The sequence below is a fragment of the Macaca thibetana genome, chromosome 1, assembly GCF_024542745.1.
Source record: "Macaca thibetana thibetana isolate TM-01 chromosome 1, ASM2454274v1, whole genome shotgun sequence".
NCBI lineage: Eukaryota > Metazoa > Chordata > Mammalia > Primates > Cercopithecidae > Macaca > Macaca thibetana.
This window is the reverse complement of record NC_065578.1, coordinates 138,713,184-138,735,700: the sequence shown is the minus strand read 5'-3', so window position 1 is coordinate 138,735,700 and position 22,517 is coordinate 138,713,184. Positions and strand designations below refer to the sequence as shown.

Here is a 22,517-nt window from a genome sequence, read left to right as displayed (position 1 = left end):
TTCTATCACATTGTCAGGCTTCAAATTTTCTGAACTTTTGTGCTCTGCTTCCCATATAAAACTGAGTGCCTTTAACAGCACCTCTTGAATGCTTTGCTGCTTAGAAATTTCTTCTGCCAGATACCCCAAATCATCTCTCTCAAGTTCAAAGTTCCACAAATCTCTAGGGCAGGGGCAAAATGCTGCCAGTCTCTTTGCTAAAACATAACAAGAGTCATTTTTGCCCCAGCTCCCAACAAGTTCCTCATCTCCATCTGAGACCATCTCAGCCTGGACTTTATTGTCCATATCACTATTAGGCTTTTGGTCAAAGCCATTCAACAAGTCTTGATGAAGTTCCAAACTTTCCCACATTTTCCTGTGTTCTGAGCCCTTCAAACTGTTCCAACCTCTGCCTGTTAGTTCCAAAGTTACTTCCACATGTTTTGGTATCTTTTCAGCAATGCCCCACTCTACTGGTACCAATTTACTCTGTTGGTCCATTTTCACACTGCTGATAAAGACATACATGAGATTATTGGACTTACAGTTCCACGTGCCTGGGGAGGGCTCACAATCATCTCCGAAGGCAAGGAGCAGCAAGTCACATCTTACATGGATGACGGCAGGCAAAGAAAAGAGCTTGTGGGGGAAAACTCCTTATCATAGCTATCAGATCTCATGAGACTTACTACCATGAGAAAAGTATGGGTAAGACCTGCCCCCATGATTCAGTTACCTTCCACCAGGTCCCTTCTACAACATGTGGGAATTCAAGATGAGATTTAGGTGGGAACACAGCCAAACCATATCAATCAGTGTCTGGGCATTGAAGAGTTAGGTATTTATTGTAATCTTTGCAGTCTGGGCTTGTTTGTACCCATCCTTCTTGGAAAGGCTTTCCAGATATTTGAAGGGACTTGAGTGTTGTGATCTAAGTTTTTGGTCAGTGCAGCCATAGCTACATTAGAGGGTACCTCAAGCCCAGTAACACTGTGGCTCTTGCAGACTCATAGAGGTATCACCTTCATGGTCTTGGATAAAATCTAGAAGAATTTTCTAGATTACCAGGTAGAGACTCTTGTTCTCTTCCCTTAAATTCTCCCAGACAAAGAGAGAGTTTCTCTCTTTGTGCTGAGAAACCTGGAGCTGGGGAAGGGGTGACACAAATACCCCTGTGCCACCACCACTGGGATTGCACTGGGTTAAACTTGAAGCCAGCAGAGCACTGGGTCTTGCCCTAGGCCTGCTGTAACCACTACCTGGCTACTGCCTGTGTTTGCTGAAGGCCCTAGGGCTCTACATTCAGCAAAGGGTGAAGCCAGTCAAACTTGCGTCCTTCCCTTAAGAGCGGTGAGTTCCCTTGGGCCTTGGATGGGTCCAAAGATGCTGTCCAGGGGTCAGGGCCTAGAGTCAGAAACCTTAGAAATCTACCCGGTGCTCTATTCTACTGTGGCTGAGCTGGCACCAAACTCACTGGAACGAGTCTTTTCCACTCTTCCCTCTCCTTTCCCCAGCAGGCAGAGGAGTCTCTCCTCATGCACCACTACAGGCCCATGGGGAGCAGTGCTAGGATACTGCTGATGTTCATTTAACGCCCAAGGCTGTTCAGTCAGGTTGTGTTGAATGCTCTCAGGCCTGGGACTCACCCTTCAGGGCAGTGGGCTCCCCTCTGGCCCAGGATAGGTCTAGAGATGCTGTTCAAGAACGGAAGCTTGGAATCAGGGACCCCAAGAGCCTGCTTGGTGCTCTTCCCCACTGTAGCCAAGCTGGTACCTAAGCTCCAGACAAAGTCTTCTTTATTCTTTCCTCTGTTTTCTCAAGCAGAAGGGTTCTCTCCTCGTTGCGACCACAGCTGTGAATGTGCGGGGTCACAACTGAAGCCAGCATGTCCGAGTCTAACCCAAGGCCCACAGTATGTACTACCTGATTACCACTGCTGATTAGTCAGGGCTCAAGGGCTCTTTAGCCAGCAGATGATGAATCCTATCAGGAACAATTCCTTCCCTTCAAGGTAGCCGGTTCTCTTCTGGCCTGGGGTGTGTCTAGAAATGTTGTTTAGGAACTAGGCCTTAGAATGGGGGACTCATGACTCTGCCTGGTGCCCTATCTTTCTGTAACTGTGCTCATATCCAAGTTGCAAAACAAAGTCTTCTTTACTCTTTCCTCTCCTCTCCTCTCCTCAAGCAGAAGGAAGGGGTCACTTTTGGAGCTGTGAGCTGTACTGCCTGGTGTTGGGGGAGAGGTGATGCAAGCACTCCCTTAGCCGCCTCAGCTGGTGTCTCATTAGGTCGTGTGCTCCTCAGGCCCATTGGCTCTGAGCCCAGCACAGCACTAGAACTCATTTAGGAGTTGCACTTTTTATGGCCTAGACAGTCTTTCAAGTTAATTTAGGACTCAGAGCATGTTAGCCTGCGGTGGCGAGGCTTGCTGAAATTCAAGTTCTGACCAGTAGAGTGGGCGATTCCCTTCTGGCTAGGATTGATCTAAATCATCCCTCCTTGGGCCCCGGCTGAGTTCTGCCCAGTGTTGGCAGCACTGCATTCCAAGGCAAAATCTCACAATCAATGCACTCTCCCTTCCTTAAGCACACAGATTCTCTCTCTGTGGCACACAGCCGGCCACCGGCAGGGGAATGGGGAGGGGTGGTGTTGGCAATTCGAAACTGTCTTTCCTACCCTCTCCAGTGCCTCTTTGAGTGATATGAAGTTAAAATCAGGTACTGTGAAATTAGTCAGGCGTAATGGTGCGTGCCTGTAATCCTAGCTACTCAGGAGACTGAGGCATGAGAATTGCTTGAACTGGGGAGGTGAAGGTTGCAGTGAGCTGAGATTGCACCACTGCACTGCAGCCTGAGTGACAGAGTGAGTCTCTGTCTCAAAACAAAAACAAAAAACAGGTAGTGTGATTGCTCACCTGATTTTTTTTTTTTTTTTTTTTTTTTAAGACAAAGTCTCGCTCTGTTGTCCACACTGGAATGCAGTGGCATAATCTTGGCTCAACGCAGCCTCCACCTCTCCAGTTCAAGCAATTCTCATGCCTCAGCCTCCTGAGTAGCTGGGATTACAGGCATATGCCACCACACCTGGCTAATTTTTGTGTGTTTTTTGTTTGTTTGTTTGTTTGTTTTAGTAGAGACAGAGTTTTGCTATGTTAGCCAGGCTGGTCTCAAACTCCTGACCTCAAGTGATCCACCCACCTCGGCCTCCCAAAGTTCTGGGATTACAGGTGTGAGCCACTGCACCCGGCCGATTTTTGGTTCTTATGAAGGTGCTTTTTTGTGTAAATAGTTGTTAAATTTGGTGTTCCTGTGGGGGACGACAATGAGTAAACGCTTCTATTCTGCAACCTTGGTCTGCGTCCTCCCCTGCTCGCATTGTTTCTGATGAGAAATTTACACGTATGTAGTTTTTTCTAACTACTTCTAAGATTTTTCCCTCAGCTGGGTGCGTTGGCTCATGCCTGTAATGCCCACACTTTGGGAGGCCAAGATGGGTGGATCACCTGAGGTCAGGAGTTTGAGACCAGCCTGACCAACATGGTGAAACCCCGTCTCTACTAAAAATACAAAAATTATCTGGGCATGGTGTCATGTGCCTGTAATCCCCAGAGGCTGAGGCAGGAGAATTGCTTGAACCCAGGAGGTAGAAGTTGCAGTGAGCCGAGATCGCACCATTGCACTCTAGCCTGGGCAACAAGAGCAAAACTCCATCTCAAAGAAGAAAAAAAGAATTTTTTTCTCGTTATCACCAGTTTTGAGCACATTAACTATGATGTGTGTTGCTGTCATTTTCTTCATGGTGGGATTCATGAAGCTTCTTGTATCTGTGACCTTGTGGTTTTATCAAATTTATAAATTTTATAAAATTTACCCAGATTTTAGCATTATTTCTTCAAATATTTTTATGTCCCCATCTCTCCTACCTTTTGGGAACTCCAATTGCATGTATATTAGGCACTTACAACTCATGGATGCTCTTCTCTGTATTTCTCCTAGGATAGTTTCTATTGATATGTCTTCAAGTTCACTCATCTTTTCTTCTGCAGTATCTACTTTGCCGTTAATCCCAGCAATGTATTTTTATATCAGGTTTTATAGTTTTAATCTCTAGAAGTTTGATAAGAGTCTTCAAAAAATACCTTTCATGTATTTACTTAACTTTTGAACATATATAATATAGTTGTAATGATTATTTTTTATGTCATTGACTGTGAATTCTAACAGATGGATCAGTTCTGCGTCAGTTTATCTTGACTGATCTTTCTCCTCACCAAGGGTCAGTTTTCCTGTTTCTTTGTACCTATCTTTGATTGTATGCCAGACATTGTCAGTTTCAGCATGTTGAGTGCTGGATATTTTTATATTCCTACTAATATTTTTGAGCTTGTTCTGGGTCGTAGTTGAGTTTATTGGAAACAGCCCTCTGTTACATACCTGCCCTTCGTTCATAAACTTATGTAGTCACTCTCTGCTTCTCCATGTTGGGCTACTGGGTGCATCTTCCAAGATGGTAGCTTTTCTTGGTTATTCAGAATCCCTTACAGGTAAGAACTCAGGTTTTAACAGGAAGATCTTTCCTTTTCTTCACTGAGCTTTCTCCTCCTAAAACACTACAACTACTGACCAATAGGAGAAGAGAAGCTCCTTTGTAGGTCATTTATTTTTTCAGAATTCTCCTTTGTTTCTAGGCATCAGCCTTCTTCCATCCCAGGTAGACTGCTATGTTTCTTTTTTTTTTTTTTTTTGAGACGGAGTCTCGCTCTGTCGCCCAGAGTGCAGTGGTCGGATCTCAGCTCACAGCAAGCTCCGCCTCCCGGGTTTACACACTGTCACTGGAGTGCAGTGGCCGGATCTCAGCTCACAGCAAGCTCCGCCTCCCGGGTTTACGCCATTCTCCTGCCTCAGCCTCCCGAGTAGCTGGGACTACAGGCGCCCGCCACCTCGCCCGGCTAGTTTTTTGTATTTTTTAGTAGAGACGGGGTTTCACCATGTTAGCCAGGATGGTCTCGATCTCCTGACCTTGTGATCCACCCGTCTCGGCCTCCCAAAGTGCTGGGATTACAGGCTTGAGCCACCGCGCCCGGCAGACTGCTATGTTTCTTTGTCTTTCTTTTCCCCCACTTTCTTTCCTTCCCCTCGCCCCCCCACCCCGCTTTTTTTTTTAGAGACAGGGTCTCATTCTGTCACCCAGGCTGGAGTGCAGTGGCGTTATCATTGTTCACTGCAGCCTTGATCTCCTGGGCTCAAGCAATCCTGTTGCCTCAGCCTCCCAAATAGCTGGGACCACAGATGGTGCCATGATGCCTGGCTAATTTAAAACAAATTTTGTAGAGATAGGATCTCACTATGATGTGCGGGCTTGTCGTGTCTCCAGCTCCCAAAGTGCTAGGATTACAGGCATAAGCCACGATGCCCAGCCCTCTTCTTTCTTTCTTTCTTTTTTTTTTTTTTTTTTTTTTTTGAGACGGAGTCTCGCTCTGTCGCCCAAACTGGAGTGCAGTGGCTGGATCTCAGCTCACTGCAAGCTCCGCCTTTCGGGTTTAAGCCATTCTACTGCCTCAGCCTCCCGAGTAGCTGGGACTACAGGCGCCCGGCACCTCGCCTGACTGACTAGTTTTTTGTATTTTTTGGTAGAGACGGGGTTTCACCGGGTTAGCCAGGATGGTCTCCATCTCCTGACCTTGTGATCCGCCCGTCCTGGCCTCCCAAAGTGCTGGGATTACAGGCTTGAGCCACCGTGCCTGGCCCCTCTTCTTTCTTTTAAAACTTTAATTATGGAAAATTTTAAGCATGCAAAGAAAGATAGACTGGTACAATGAATTCCCATGTATCCGTCCACAATCATCAACTTGTGAAACTTCAGTTTTCTAATGCTTCTGATTTGGGAACACTGGGAACTTGTTTTCAAGTTACATTAGAAATCATGCAGTAGGGAATGTACAACTCTTTTCATCTTGTCAGGCATGTGGAAGGGACGCTTTCCCTTTGAGGTGGTTTATTATCTAGGTGAGGATGCATACAGTATGAAAACTATCAGTCTCTAGTGATTTCCAGGGGTTACCACAGACATCTCAAATATTGTTTTACTTTGTATTTTTTGTTTGTTTGTTGTTTGTTTTGAGACAAGGTCTGGCTCTATTGCCCAGGCTGGAATGCAGTGGTGTGATCACGACTCACTGCAGCCTCCAACTCCTCTGCTCAAATGATCCTCCCACCTCAGCCTCCCCAGAAGCTGGGACTATGGGCACATGCTACCATGCCCAGCTAATTTTTGTGTTTTTTGTGAAGATAGGGCCTTGCCATGTTGCCCAGGCTGTTCTCAAACTCCTGGGCTCAAGCAGTCCTCCTGCCTCCGCCTCCCAAAGTGCTGGGATTACAGGCATGAGCCACTTTGTGTTTTATGTGTAGTCCTTAAGCCTGTAGCTTTCACTGTGTTTTGTTTATACTCTCTAGATGATTTGGGCCATATTTCATCTTTCATCTAGGTTTATATTCCTTGAATGTAATTACTAAGTTTTTTTTTCTGTATACACACATACACTTATATGCATATATATATATATGAATATATACATATACATAGCTAGAATGCTCTTTCTATATCACCTGTGCCGAGTGAATAAAAGCAAACTAGCATCATGTAGTAAGAAGCACCTGATAGAATCCTGGCATCACACCTCACTAGTCGGTGCAGCTTTTTTAAGGTTGCTAAAACTCTCTGAGATTCAGTATTGTCATCTGCAACTTGAATAACACCTACCTTCAAGATGATTGTTAGGATTAGAAATAATGCAAGTAGAGTGCTTATCACAATGCCTGATGCACAGGACTAACGCAATAAGTGATAGCTATTATGATTAGGACAGAGGCAGCACTGCTGTGAAAAGGATAGCAAAGAGTATTATCCCCAGGTCGGCTGACTAAACAGGCTCAGGAGAGACTAAAACACTGACGAAAGTCACATAAAAAGCCAGTGACAGATCTATAACCAAACTCATAAATGCCACTTCCTAGACTCAGAGGCTCCTGTAAACATGCCAAAATCTAATTTCTGCTTATATCTTTATGAGTGAATTCTATTTTCTTTTTTTTTTTTTTTTTTTTTTTGAGACGGAGTCTCACTCTGTAGCCCAGGCTGGAGTGCAGTGGCCGGATCTCAGCTCACTGCAAGCTCCGCCTCCCGGGTTCACGCCATTCTCCGGCCTCAGCCTCCCAAGTAGCTGGGACTACAGGCACCCGCCACCTCGCCCGGCTAGTTTTTTGTATTTCTTAGTAGAGACGGGGTTTCACCGTGTTAGCCAGGATGGTCTCGATCTCTTGACCTCGTGATCCACCCGTCTCGGCCTCCCAAAGTGCTGGGATTACAGGCTTGAGCCACTGTGCCCGGCCGTAAATTCTATTTTCTAACAGAAATAAGACATTCTCAGCAGCTCATTTTGAGGGGATTTACTAAATTTATGATTCCAGGCATATAGTTTCAGGCATTGTGCCTGAAACCATGTCCTTACATTTACAATCATTCTTGAGGTGAGCCTATCAGACCAGTACAACCAAAACACCAGCTGTGATATTTTTACTGAATTTATTTGTGGACAGGTTGGTTCTCAGAATCATAGACTATTAGCGGACAGTGTGTAAACAGATGGAGGGAAGTGCTTCAAGAATTCACACAGAGAAAGGAATCTTAGGAGCCCTTCCTCCTTCTGTCTTTCTGTCCCTCTCTCTCTCACACACACACATTCCTTTTGATCTTTTACCCTCTAAGTTCTGGAGAGGTATACACACCTCTGTATTTTCTCCCCAAAGTGGAGAAATGGTCTTTCTTAGCTGTTTCCCCCTATATTTTACTGACTGATAAAAATATGTCATAGTTACAGCTATCATCTGCAGCTGTTTAAAGGATGTAAGTTCTGCCTAAAAGATAAAGGCAACTTCAAGCAAACACAGTGAAAACTGTATAGAAGAAGCTTCCCTTTCTGTTCTAAACAGTTAGTTGAGAAAAGCACCATTTGAAGCAGTTCTGGAAGGATGTACCTGTAACCATGGCCTGCTGATATGACATCCCTTCTCACTCTGGATCACAACGTTACATTCTTTTAGCAGGGATCGCTATAAGCAAGTTAGATCAAATCATGATGAATTACCTAGGAAAGAGTGAAAAACAGAGGCCATTGGAAACCCTTTCCTTTTTTTTAAAAAAAGAAACAATAAAGCTTCTTTCTCTTATACTTTTTCAAAACCTTATTATTCCGTTAAGCACAGGGCATGTTTGTGTCTCTACACCATTCCTGGTGCTTTACACACAGCAGGCACTCAATAAATAATTATTTTTGATGCTGAATATATAAGTTGATACTAGTTGAGAATCTAGTATGTGGCCTAACCTTGTTAGGTATGACATGGGCTACTAAAGAGGTATAAGTCAAAAATCCTGGCTTTTATTAAACTTGCACTCTAAATAGGGTCATAGCAATTTTGAGAAGATTTTGGCTATTATTTCCTTGAGTGTTTTGGCTACCCCATTCTATTTCACTCCTTTTGGTACTCTGATTGTACTTATGCTAAATCTTTTGATAAGGGCCCACAGGCTCCTGAAGCTCTGTCAATTTTTTTCCCATCTTTTTTCACTCTGATCTTCAAATTAGATAATTTATCTGTTAATCAATCTTCAAGTTCACTGACAATTTCTTCTGTATCTTTATTCTGCTGTTAAGCCCATTCAGTGATTTTTTTTTTTTTCGGTGGCAGGGACAGAGTCTTGCTTTGTCATGCATGCTGGAGTGCAGTGGCACAATCATAGCTCATTATAGCCTGGAGCTCCTGGGCTCAAGCAATCCTACTGCCTCAGCCTCTTGAGTAGGACTGCAAGAACTACAGACATGTGCCACCATGCCTGGCTAATTTTTCAAAATTTGTTGTGGAGACTAGGTCTCTCTATGTCACCCAGACTGGTCTCAAACTCCTGGCCTCAAGTGATCCTCCTGCCCCGTCCTTCCAAAATGCTGGGATTATAACCATGAGCCATCATGCCTGGCCCCTATCTGGTAATTTTTAAATTCTAGATGTGTGTTTTTCAGTTCTATAATTTCTATTTTGTTCTTTTTTATAGTTTGTATTTACCTGCTGACAATTCCTATTTTTTCATTTATTAACAAGCATATTTTCCAAGCGTATTTTCCTTTATGTCCTTGAGCTTAGTTGTAATAATTGTTTTATATAACCCTGTCTACTAATTCCAATGTATGAATCATTTCAGGGTTGATATTCATTGATTTTATTCTTTTTCTTGATATGAGTAGTGTTTTCCTGTTTCTTTGAATATTGAATAATTTTGAACTGTATCCTGAACATTGTGAATATGTTGTAGAGATTCTGAGTTCTGCTATGTTTCTCTGAAGAGTATTTTTCTTTTTTTTTTAATGCTAGGCAGTTAACTTGGCTGAATTCAAATGCTAAACTTTGTCTTCCTTGCTATGAGTGGTAGCTCACATTTCTGCTCAGTTCTTTATTCTTGGCTGGGCTGCTTCAAGTCTGACTCACACACATGTGGTTCCAGCATCAGCTGGACAGTTGGTCAGAATTTATAGACACAGTTTGGGGCTCCTCCTTTCTGCCCCTCTCCCTTTCAGGATTTCCCCTGCTTTGCTTTCCAGCATCTGTATTTCCCTCAAATCCCATCCTTTGGTTCATGCCAGTAAGACTTTGGTTTTTTTTTTCTGACTTTTAGCTGCCCTGCGTAGTGCCATTTGAGGGCTTTCCCTCAGGATAAAAGCCATACAAAATGGGATGCTCCCTTAGTTCCTTTCCCCTCTTTCAAATGTCTATTCCCTTCTAGCATCTACCTACTTTTGGTTGCTCTTTTGTGACTTTAGAAAGATGTTTTTATTTTCTCTCCAGAGCTCACTGTTATCTGTGAGAAGATTGTTCTGATAGGAGCTATTAATACATGGCCATGACTGGGAGCAGGTGTCTTAGTCCATTTGGGCTGCTGTAACAAAACACCATAGACTGGGTGGCTTGTAAACAACAAACATTGATGTTTCAGTTCTGGAGGCTGGGAAGTCCAAAGTCAAGATGCCAGCAGCTTTGGTGTCTGGTGAGGGCCTGATTTCTTATAGATGGTGTCTTCTTGCTGGGTCCTCACATGTTGAAAGGTGGCAAGACAGTTCTTGGCACTAATCCCATTGATGAGGACCCCACCCTCATGACCTAATCACTTAATCATCACACTAGGGATTAAGTTTTCAACATACATATTTCAGTGGAACACAAACATTCAGATCATAGCAATAGGTGTGTAGGACCAAAAAAAATAGGGACAAGTAAGCAAGTTACTATCAAAGACTCAGACAAAAGCATTTAGAAGAGAAAGCAACTTTATTTCTAGCGAGTGTTGTAAGGGAATCCAGGCTTTAGAAAGACAGGCTCATCCAATAAAAAATGCAACAAGTATTTAAAGGAAAAAATGACCAAATCACTGAGTTTACTGTTTATGGTGGAAAAACAGTGTTTTTCTTGTGTGATATTAATATTTACAAAGGTTGAGACATATATTCAGGCATTAGCATTGCAAAAGTTAGGAATAGAGATGTTTTCGTTGGGGAGTCACCATAGGAATGGTTCAGGGTTTCATATTTTGGAAACTAGAATTATACAGAGTAATCCTGGTTTTTGTGTTTTGTTTTGTCTCTGGGTGCAAAGTAGTTTTCTCCCTCTACTCCCCCATGGGATGCGGCACAGCAGGGTATTTGTGTTTTCACAGTTTTTCTTTATGGTCAAGTTCTTTTCTAGCATGCAGATTTGACCTCCTAAATTGTTTTGAGATTTTTCTGATTCCATATAACTCTTTTGAAATTTTGTTTTAATTACATCATGTATAAGAGATGTTAATACACCAATACATCCTTGTTACAGACTTCAAAAAACAGAGCCTTCTGGTTTGAGACTTAACTTGTAAATCCTCCATATCTGTAATGTACTTTTATGTGTCAGATTATTTTATGGCCTGTTAAAAGAGAAACTTCAACCAAATTAAATTTAAAGGAGTTTAATTGAGCAATGAATGATTTGCAAATCAGGCAACTCCCAGAATCACAGCAGATTCAGAGAGACTCCATAGATGCCTCATGGTCAGAACAAATTTAAGACAAAAAAAAGGGAAATGACATACAGAAATTGGCAATGAGGTACAGAAACAGCTGGACTGGCTATGAGTTGGCGTTTGCCTTACTTGAACACTTAGCAGTCTATGAGTGGTTGAATATGGCCACTGGGATTGGCTAAGATTCAGCTATTGTTACAGGTGCATACTCCTAAATTAGGTTCTCAATCTTGTCTACCTGTTACAAGGTTACAGTTCATCCACAAGGACTCAAATACAGAAATGTGGAGTCCTTCTCAGGCCGTATTTAGTTTGCTTTAACAGGCCCTTATTAGTATATTTCCTGAGCTGAGGAACAAAAAACGTCCAGTTTGCTTCTGTGAGGTTTTGTTTGTGTGAGACTCCTCCAAATTAGTAATTTTCCTAACTTGCTAGGCAATTCTTTACTATCTGTAAAGCTGATATTCCATAAACCATAGAATAGGTTTCAGGACAGTTTTCTGGGAATGGTGTGCTGGAACTGGCTCATACTGGCTTGCAAGAACTGATTGTTAAATTTATAGGAATTTTGTAAGCTGTTTGTTAAACATGGCCATTATTAGATACTAAACTTTATGATTTACAATTAAATAAATTATGTTTAAAACAATGGCAATAAATACTGAAAACCTATCTCTTACTAATTATTGTATGGCAGTTTATTTTTATCTATGCTCTTAAGCTTATCTGCATCTATTAAATAAGTTCATTTATTTACTTTATTATTTATTTATTTATTTTTTTTGAGACTGATTCTTATTCTGTCACCCAGGCTGGAGTGCAGTGGCACAATCTCAGCTCACTGCAACCTCTGCCTCCCGGATTCAAGCAATTCTCCTGCCTCAGCCTCCTGAGTAGTGGGGGACTACAGGTGCCCACCATGATGCCTGGCTAATTTTTGTATTTTTTAGTAGAGACGGGGTTTCACCACGTCGCCCAGGCTGGTCTCGAACTCCTGACCTCAAATGATCCGCCCACCTCGGCCTCCCAGAGTGCTGGGATTACAGGCATGAGCCACTGCACCTGGCCCATTTATTTACTTTATTTTTATTTTTTAGAGACAAAGTCTCACTATATTGCTCAGAGACTGGTCTTGAACTCCTGGCCTCAAACGATCCTCTTATCTTGGCCTCTCAAAGTGCTGGGACTGTGGGCATGAGCTGCTGCTGTGCCTGGCCTCTCTGCATCTATTGTATTTATTTATTTAATGATTCTTCATCATTCAACTTGAATATTGCATCTTTATGGTGGAAATACTTTACAATGGTGTGCTATTTCATGTCTTCTCAACTCCACATTCAGTGATGTCATGTTAAAATTGGCCGTGACAGGAATATTTATACCACAGAAATTGGCAAATGAGACAATGCAGTGCGTTTTTTTCTTTTGCAGAGCTGGTTGTTAAACACTTACCAACACATCACTGCGTGTAGGCATTCCTCCCCAACCTGTAAAGCATAGTCCTTGTTCCTTAAAAGTGGCTTGTCATACTTAATTAAATGAGATTTGGGTCTTGGTTATTGTTGCAAATTTGATTTATTCAGTTTAATCTTACAGGAAAGAGGATGGATTTTTATTGAGCCTAAGTAAATAACTACATGATCATAAAGGTAAAGGAACTGAATAAAAGCACTTTGAATAATATTTAACCATTGTGGCCATGGTTTTGGGTAGTTTGTAGATAAAATCTATTAATATATCCTACAGAATCATTATTTTTTGAAGTTTTTCCTTTCAATCTTCTAGTTTAACATATATACAAAGACTTTTCATAAGAAGGTTTTATTTTGCTGATCTTGGGGTCGGCAGTCTGCTTTCTTGAAGTCATCTCTTTCTGTGCTAGACATCCTGAAAGTCCTGAGCCCCCAGTATAGACTCACAGGTGTCTGTGGTAACGTCAGCTCCTGCTCAAAAGCCTGTGCTCCGAGTCTATTTGCTGTAATAACCATAGCTGAGTACCTATTACAGTTTTTATTGCGTCTTTTTTTGACATTTCTTCAAAAAGTTCCCATTTTATTTCTGAGTTTGTAACAGAGGCCTTTAGGCAAGTATGAGAGAAAAGCAGGCACCATCTGTTGATGGTAAGACTGAATGACTTTGGCTATTTTATTATAATCACCAACAATATCAGAATGGAGGATAGTGAGACATCGAATCCATTTATAAGGATTTAGTTAACAATTTCCCTGGAGAGTGAGGGCATTGACCTCAGGGCCTTTAATAATCCCTTGAAATCTTGTTTTATTTGTCACCAGTTGACAAAGGTACTTTAAGCCCAGAAACAAAATTTTCCTTCTTTTTCTTTTTCTTTTTTTAAAGAAATCCATTTGTTGGAAGTTATTTGGCTAGTCTTTGTATATAAACTTGATATGGTGGGTAAGTAGGGTAGGTGACTGATTTGTGTAATATACACGCGGAAATTTTTATTTGCAGAACATAAAGGAAGTTTGCAAGTCATTTTTTGGCTTTTAAAGTTGTCCTTAGCAAACCAAAAGGTCAGGGAAACCTACCTGGAGCTCTGAACATGTGTGTGTGTGTGCTTACATGTGTGTTTATATACATATTTTGGGAGTGGGGTAGGGAGAACTGATGTGCTTCTTTAAATCTAGTTTCAGTCTACCCTGAGGGCTCAAGGAAGGGGTATGATTGCTGTTAGCAAAAATTATGAAAAATGAACACCTGGGAGTGGCAGAAAGGGGAGCGGGTGATTTCCAGTACAGAGCAGAGCACAAAGTTGAAACGTCCGAATGAGTTGCAAGGTTTATCAAAGTGACTTGTTTCAGTTACAGTAAAAAATATTGGAATTTGGGGATGATTTGCTTTTAGCACATCTTGTAGATAATTCAGGTCACTCTCATTCAGTGGTACTCCCAAAAGCACATGGGAGAAACAAAGAAACAAAAGCAGGAATCAAGCTGTGTGTGTAGGTTGGAGGTGAGGAGAATGGCAGGGGAGAGAGTGTGATTCCTCTCTCCTCTCATGCACCTGGAGGAGACTCAATAATTTCCTCTCCGGTCTGCAAAGGACAGGCCAGAGTCCCGTCATTAACACCACTTTGTGCTTATCACTGCCACAGAACCAATTGGGTATGTAAATTTGCTGCAGTACTGCAGCATTTTAACAGACAATAAACTTGAAGGTATTGATCTGATGAGAAAGGACAATGTAAGATCAGATGTGGTTCTTCAAATTAACTGCAAAATCAGTAATAATGTCTTTCAGTCTTTTAGTCTTAAAAGCCACCAGAGCTGATTTTTAAATATGTCTTATCACAGATGTCAGGTCAAAAGCTGTGGTAATATAATTTCTGAATATTTTATCAGCAGTGCTGGTATTTCACATCGCTTATTGATAAAATTGACTAAAAGAACCTTGAAACATTAGATCTCATATCATTTTCATACAGGATTTCAGGAATCACAGAGCCTCTCAACGTGCTATCTAGTCCAAGGGAGTAGAATTAACTAATTCTGCTGACATCTTTCTCAGCATGCCGGTTCCTCTTGATTTATCCCTGTGTCGTTCTAACGCTGTCAGGCCAGTAGGCCCAGAGAATGTATGTCAGGCAGAAATCAGTGCCACATCTTGGGTTCCTCCTCAGCCTGCATCTTGAAAGCAGGAAGGGGAGGATAATAGAGGAGACTAGAAGTAGTAACTGATGTATCAAGCCTGCTGCCTGACAGTCCTGATTTTTGAATTCACATTCCTGCCAAACCTTTGCGTGTGGCTGAAGCTGTGTAATAACCAGCTTGATGGTACTAAATACTGGTTTCTGTAGTTTAACTCCTATGGTTCTTTTGGGGTTCCTTTCGCAGCCACTTTATCTTAAAGACCTCTTTGGGATTCTGCCCTAATCAGAACTGGATTCCAGCTTCCACAGCTCCAATAACAGGTGGCCCAGGTCAGGTCCTGGTAAAGAGAGTATTTTTGGGCCCTGAGGTGCCCACCAGATTGATTCGGAACTGGACTCATGCCCAACCCCCTCTGGATCTTTGTCTCACAAAATCAGATTATTACGCTAAACTCTCTTGGATGTTTTTGGAGGGATGTGTTCAAAGTGGCTTGCTTTCTTCTGCCCTCTCTGCCTCCCTCCACTTTCCCCTATTCAGGGGCTGCACCTGAGCCCCACACATTGCTCCTTACCTGAATCTGTAGTACAGGACAAACACGCACACACATACACATACACGCATGCACACATGCACACACCCACACTCTACCAGTTCATGCCTTAGAGGCCTGTTAGACCTGCCCCATAGTGAGAGTAGTTCCTGTGGTGGGCAGGGGAGACCTTCCTGAGACCCCTACCTGAGACTCATCAATTTTTTGGCTGTTCAATGAGCCTCCTCACGTAAGGACTTGAGACTACCTCACACAGTGAGCCCAGTCCTGATCCCAACCCCCTTCTCTCCCATGCCAAGGTACTGTCCTTCCTATGGCAGAAGGAAAGGGTCCCAGGACATGCCTTGAATATGCCTTGAATTTTGTCAGTCCACTCTGATTTTTTACTATGAGATCAATGTGAAGGTCCTGTATCCGTAACTACTTAAAAATTGGACTTGTTTCCTTCCTTGAAAAAAAATAATGAATTCATTTGTTCCTCAAATATTTATTGCCCTGCTAGGTGTCAGGCTAGGTGCTGGGATACAAAGCTGAGCCAAAATAGTCTCTACCTTAATGGAGTGTTAGTGTAGCTGGGAGTCAATATGAATGAAGTAATCATTCTATAGATGCAGTTACAGCAGTGGTGTCACAAAGCCACTGATGCAGCTGTGAGGGCTTAGAGGAGAGGCTTTTACTGCTCCAAGGGGTCCTCCTGGAGGAAGTGATGCTGAGCTGAGATCCCAGGAGGAATGGGCATTCACCAGGGGAACAGTATTTGCTATTGGAGAGAAGTGACTGGAGGAGGGGTTCAAGGGAGCAGCAGTCCACGTGCAAACTCTCTGGGCAAGAGGAGCGGGCTGAGTGTGGGCATCATGGCTCACTCCTGTAATCCCATCACTTTGGGAGACCGAGGCGAGAGGAACCCTTGAGGCCAAGAGTTTGAGATCAGTCTGTGAACACAGTGAGACCCCATCTCTACAAAACACAACAATGAAAAAGACATCTATGAGCTATCCATAGGCAGAGAGAGTGCAACTAAGCAGTAAGATATGCTCTTTTCATGTTGAGTGGAACATAATCTGGGAAGTGAAAAATTATTCAAGATCTCATGTAGTGGCAGAGACTCAGCCCCTTGTCCTCCCAGCTGCATGAATTTGTTGTCTCAGCCTCTCTGCCAGCCCAGCAGTTACTGAACAACTACATATCATTCTCAGTACCCCAGAACTTCCGCTTCCTCAGGGCTGCTGCTTGCTGCCTCCTCTCTTGTGTCTCTTGGCTTCTCCCAACCACCATCCACTTGAGAAGGAGGGTCTAATTGATCCATTCTTGCCTGAGGAGCCTGTGGGGAGAACTTTCATGTCTGAGCACTTTCTGTGCTGCTTGCTGTCCTGTGGGCAGATGTCAACTCCAATCCATTCAGCTCTGGCCCAGCTAACTAGTGTTGCTGATGACACCCCTCCTGCTACCACCATAGCTGCTGCTGCTGCTGGGGCCTCCATGTTAACCTAATACTAGAAGAGCAAGAAACTGAAGCCATCATCCTGATTTTGTCTTCCAGATGGTGTAGCAGTATGAGCACAGGCCAAGCAAGGCTGGCCTTGAGATGAGGAGGCCAGATGGTCCCTGAATCAGGGTGGTTTCAGTATGCCCAGGAAGGTGCTGCTGCTTCACAGACAGGTAGCGACTTATACTTAAGAAATTGTTTACAGTGAATATGATGGGTCCCTTCCCTCAAAGAGCACTCCATGCAGTTGTGGAAACAGACTCAGTGTGACAGGTGCAGTACTACAGGTGGCATAGGATATCATGGTGGGAATACTGCAAATCCTTATTGAAAACAGGCATGTTATAAATACCTTGTAATGAATGCAATACCATAGCTGAATAACTGATACTCATTTCTTTTAGACTTACCTGTGTTTTCAGATATATAAAAACTCTAGGAATTCCCAAGGTAATTGAAAACATATGTCCACACAAAAACTTGTGCAATAATGTTCATAGCAGTGTTATTCACAATAGCTGAAAGGGGGAAGCAACTCAAGTGTTCTTTGATGGATGAATGGATAAACAAAATGTGGTATATCCATACAATGGAATATTATGCAGCCATAAAAAGGAATGAAGTACTATTATATGCTACAACATGGATGACTCTTGAAAACATGAGGTGAAAGAAGCCAGTCACAAAAAAACTACATTTTGTGATTCCATTAATATGAAATGTTCAAATAGGCAAATCTACAGAGACAGAAAGTAGATGAGTGGTTGTCAGGGAGAGGGGCATAGGGAGGACTTGAGAGTGACTGCTAATAGGTACAAGATTTCTTCCTGGGGTGATGAAAATGTTCTAGAATTAGCTAGAGGTGATGTTTGCACAACATAGTGAATATACTAAAAACCACTGAACTGCATACTTTAACAAATGATAGATTTTATGTTTACTTTAAAAAATGATAGATTTTATGTTATGTGAATGATATGTTGATTTTTAAAGTCTAGGAATTAATCAATTATACTGTGATGGAATATGATATTTTAAGTCAGAAATTTACTTGTGGCATCATCTTCACCGTTCATTTGTAGAATCAGGAGAAGTGATGTTTCCTAGGTTGCTATGAAGATTAGATAAGATAATGCATATGACAGACTTAGCTGCAAGAAGACAGGTTGGGAACCCTTTGTTGTTACAGATGCATTTCTAAAACAACTTTTTTTGTGTGTTGCTGTTTGTTGGAGCCCTTCAGGAGGATCTTGGCACTGGGAGAAATCCCTAAACTAGAGTCATGGCTGAGGAGCGCTGAGCACTTCCTGCACTGCTGGCTGTACTGTGGTCAGATGCTCCTGACCATGACCCTGCAGTGAAGCCGGGATCTGGGCAAAACTGAGAAGTAGTTGACACTTGCATCTCTTTCCTGCCTCTCTTTTCTGGCCTGGTAGTCTTTTGGGTTATAATTTCAGCATCTCTTCCATCTGCATCTCTCAAGTGATTAGTATTTTCCAAAGTGAGCTCATCACATTAATCATATTAGGGTATGAGCAGCCCTTTGAAGCTGTATTTGTATCTTACGGGAAGACCAGAAAAGCTCTGAGGGAGGAGAAATCTTCAGGCACTGTGCAAAGGGAGGGCAGGGAGAGGGGGAAGTTATTCTGCAGCAGCAGTGCCTTCCTGGGCATCCTGAAACCACCCTGATTCAGGGCCCATCTGGCCTCCTCATCTCAAGGCCAGTCTTGCTTGGCCTGTGCTCACTGCTGCCACTGCAATGCCATCTGCAAGAGAAAATCAGGACAATGACTTCAGTTTCTTGCTCTCTTAGGATCAGGCTAACATGGAGGCCCCTGTAGTCCCAGCAGAAGCAGCAGTGATGGTGGTGGCGGTAGGGGTGTCATTAGCAACACTAATGAATCACTGCTGGGCCCGGTTCTCTTCTCTGACTCAGCTTGAAACTTCTTTCGGTTAACAGGAAGCCAGTAACCAGTGAGGTCAAAAGCTTATATGCAACTCTCTGGATTGGAAACCACTGGGTGTTTTTTAAGCTTCTATTTCCAAATAAGAAGGGAAACCAATGGACAGAAGCTTCCCTGTCTTCTTTGATGCAGATAAATTATGTTGGTAGAGGGTGATTGTGAGCTGGGGCCCTTGTTTCTTATGAAACTAAAAAATTGTACAGGAGTTTACAAAAACAGGAAGCTGGCATTGAAAGCTATTGGAATTATGTAAATGAAAGAGTCAGTTTGGAATGCAGGTGGGAGTGTGCCCGTGGGAAAGACCAGGGAATGCATCAGAACGCAGGCAGCCAGGTTACCATGCACCGCTTCAGCACAGGGGAAGATGCAGCGGGGGGGGCAAGGAACCTTCGCTGCCCTGGCGTCATCAGCCCAGTGCTGCAACAGTGCAGCAGAAAGGGCAGCAGGGAAAGGTGACAGGAAGAGGAATCAAGACACTTACATTGCTCCAGGAGAGATTCGCACTTTTTCGTGGATCTGAGGGTGGGAGCTCTGGGAGCTCTGGAGCCTCTTCCTGGCCGCAGGCACTGCAAAGCTTTAGCACACTGGTAGCTCCCCAGGGGGCTGGGAACCCATACCAAGACTGGCACCCCCTCCAGGAAGGGGTGCTGGGAGCGCCATGATTTAGATCAGTGATTCACAAACTTTTGGGAGTGAAGACACTCCGTTAAAGCTTATTGTTTTGGGGTTGCATCCTACTCCACACCTTTTAAAAATGTTAGTTAAATTTTTAAATTAAAATTGACTTTGCTTTAAAATTAAAAATTTCCTGTTGTTTGAAGCTTCTAAGACAACTGGGTAGTCTTCTGAGGTACTGTAATATAGCATTAGGATTTGGACTCTCTGCTGTATGCACTAAGCTCTTAAGTGTGAAGGGAAGGCCATTGGTACTGATAAGAGAGGTTGCCATAGGTATCTCTGCTTGCTTACTCTTCCCTACTCCAGGCCATGTGGACATCTGGAGATATTTGATAAAATGTCCTTTTACCAGCCCAGACTCATGACTAATCAATCGTTGTTTTTGTTGTTTTGCTTCTGATCCCTCTCCCTTCCAGTCTATCATTTATCCTGCCATCAGAGTTAATTTCCTAAAACAGATTTGATCATGCCACCTCCTTCCTCGACAGTTTTCAATGGGATTTCCCACTGCCTACATAAAGTCTGATGCCTTAGAATGGGGTAAGGAAAGCCTTTCATGATTTCACCCTCTAATACCTTTCTATTTTCAATTTTTTATAACTCTATTTTGGGTCATTTTTTGAACATCAAGAAACTGAAAAGCATAGCTCAAACTGGCTTATACAATACACGCCCTTATTTGCTTCTGGAACAAAAGAAGTCTAGAGTCAGCTGACTGGGCGCTGTGGCTCACGCCTGTAATCCCAGCACTTTGGGAGGCTAAGGCAGGAGGATCGCTTGAGGCCAGGAGTTTGAGACCAGCTTGGGCAACATAGCGACATCCTATCTCTACAAAAAAAAAAAAAAAAAAAAAAAAAAAGAAATCTAGTGTCAGAGTGGGGCTTTGGGTAAGGCTCAACAATTCCCTAAGGATCTAATTCCTTTCTTTCTTTTTTCTTTTTCTTTTTTCTTTTTGAGACAGAGTCTTACTGTATCTCCTAGGCTGGAGTGTAGTGGTACAATCATGGCTCACTGTCACCTTGACTTCTTGGGCTCAAGTGATCCTCCCACCTCAGCCTCCCTAGTAGCTGGGACTACAGGCCTGCACCATCATGCCTGACTAATTAAAACAATTTTTCTTTTTTCTTTTTTTTTATTTTGTAGAGATATTGTCTCCCTATGTTGCCCAGACTGGTCTTGAACTCCTGGTCTCAAGTGATCCTCCCACCTCAGTCTCCCAAAGTGCTGCGATTACAAACGGAGCCACTGTGCCTGGCCACAATTTCTTCCTGATTCTCATGGTCCCAAAAGGGTTGCCAGCAGCCCTTCATCTCATGTCTCTAAAGAAAGAATGACTTGGCCAGTGCAATGGCTCATGCCTGTAATCCCAGCACTTTGGGAGGCCGAGGCAGGCAGATTGCTTGAACTCAGGAGTTGGAGACCAGTCTGGCCAACATGATGAAACCCTGTCTCTACCAAAAATGCAAAAACATAGCCAGGCTTGGTGGCATGCATCTGTGGTCCCAGCTGCTTGGGAGGCTGAGGAGGGAGGATGGCTTGAGTTCAGGGGGCGGAGGTTGCAGTGAGGTGAGATTGTGTCACTGCACTCTAACCTGCTGGGCGACGGAGTGAGACCCCATCTCGACAAAGAAAAAAAAGAAAAAAGAATGACTTTTCCCCAGCATTTCTGACTGGTCTTCAATCTGAGTAGATTTGTTTCTGATGTACATCTTTCTGCCCCTGCACCAACCCCAGTCGCCAGTGGGCTGGGATGTGCTGAGTGGCTACCTGCTGCATAGTTTCCCTTGACCTCAAGACTTTCCCCACAATGCAGTGGATGCCTGAGTGGACATTGGGGCTGCTGGGATGGAAGAAGGGGCGCTGAAACCCGAGGAAGCAACCGGCATCTGTGCATTCCACACACCCTGCACCGTCACATCTCCATGCCTCCCCTTCTGCCACTTCCTGGAACCTACCATCTGCTTCCACTAATCAGAGCCCTGCTCATGCTTCAAAGCCTTGCTCATGGGCTTCCTCTACTGCTGTGCCTCTTCTGTTCTTCTGGAAAGAGTAATCTTTTTTTCATCTCTCTATTCTCTAAAGCATATCATGTTTCTATCTCATGTGCATTTACTAATTCTGCTTTGCTTTATGTCCACTTGTTTGTATATTTGACTCCTCTATTGAACAGAAAGACCCTTGAGGTAAGCGGATTCATACTTTGTTCATTTTAGGGGTTTAAGAGTGTTGAATAAATGGTCAGGGGCAATAATAATATCATGACTGACAGCTTACTGGGTGAAAGGCACTTTGTAAAGAATTCTTCTCATAATTTTATTTAATCTCATTTAATCTTGACAACAGCACTATGAGGCAGGTACTATTATTATTGTATCTGGTTTACAGATGAGGGTCCTGGAGTTTAGAGTGATATAAGCGAATTGCCCAAGGTCACATGCTCAGCAGACAGCAGCATAGGCTTGAACATTATATATATATATATATATATATATATATTTTTTTTTTTTTACCCGAATTCATGTTCTTCATCATGATAATGTTTTATACAGATTTTTTTTGTTTTTGGAGCTGGTGTCTCACTCTGTCACCCAGGCTGGAGTGCAGTGGGCGATCTCGGCTCATTGCAACCTCTGTCTCCCAGGTTCAAGGGATTTTCCTGTCTCAGCCTCTGGAGTAGCTGGGATTATAGGTGCGTGCTGCCATGGCCAGCTAATTTTTTGTGTTTTAGTAGAGACAGGGTTTTACCGTGTTGCCCGTGCTGGTCTCGAACTCTTGAGCTCAGGCAATCTACCTGCCTCGGCCTCCCAAAGTGCTAGGATTACAGGCATGAGCCACCGTGCCCGGCCTTTACACAGAAATTTGTTTGTGACCAGCTACTTTCCTAGAAGAGGGGTCCCTATTGGAGATGATTCTCTGGAGAGGAGGATAGAGGAAGGTAGGGTAGAGGGGCAGAGGATTTGGAGGCTTCCTGAGCAACTGGAGGGAGGTGCTGAAGAATGTGGGGAGGGCAGGGGAGCAGAGGAGCCTCTGGGCCTTGTTCGGAATGGTTTGCCCAAAGGGGTCTTCCCTGAGGATACCATTTGTGGGCAGAACCCAAGAGTGCTACGGCTCCCAGAGAGTGAAGCCCTTGTTTTCTTGGAGTCCTCA

At 43.3% G+C, this 22,517-nt stretch overlaps 1 long non-coding RNA gene across 1 annotated transcript in view; it reads left to right on the top strand.

The window, feature by feature from the left end:
* Positions 1-22,517, top strand: part of LOC126937492 (uncharacterized) — an 88,138-nt gene that overhangs the window by 46,902 nt on the left and 18,719 nt on the right. Inside the window, exon 2 of the long non-coding RNA XR_007719752.1 lies at positions 16,783-16,901. This is a non-coding gene — a long non-coding RNA (uncharacterized LOC126937492). The remainder of the gene's footprint in view (positions 1-16,782; positions 16,902-22,517) is intronic.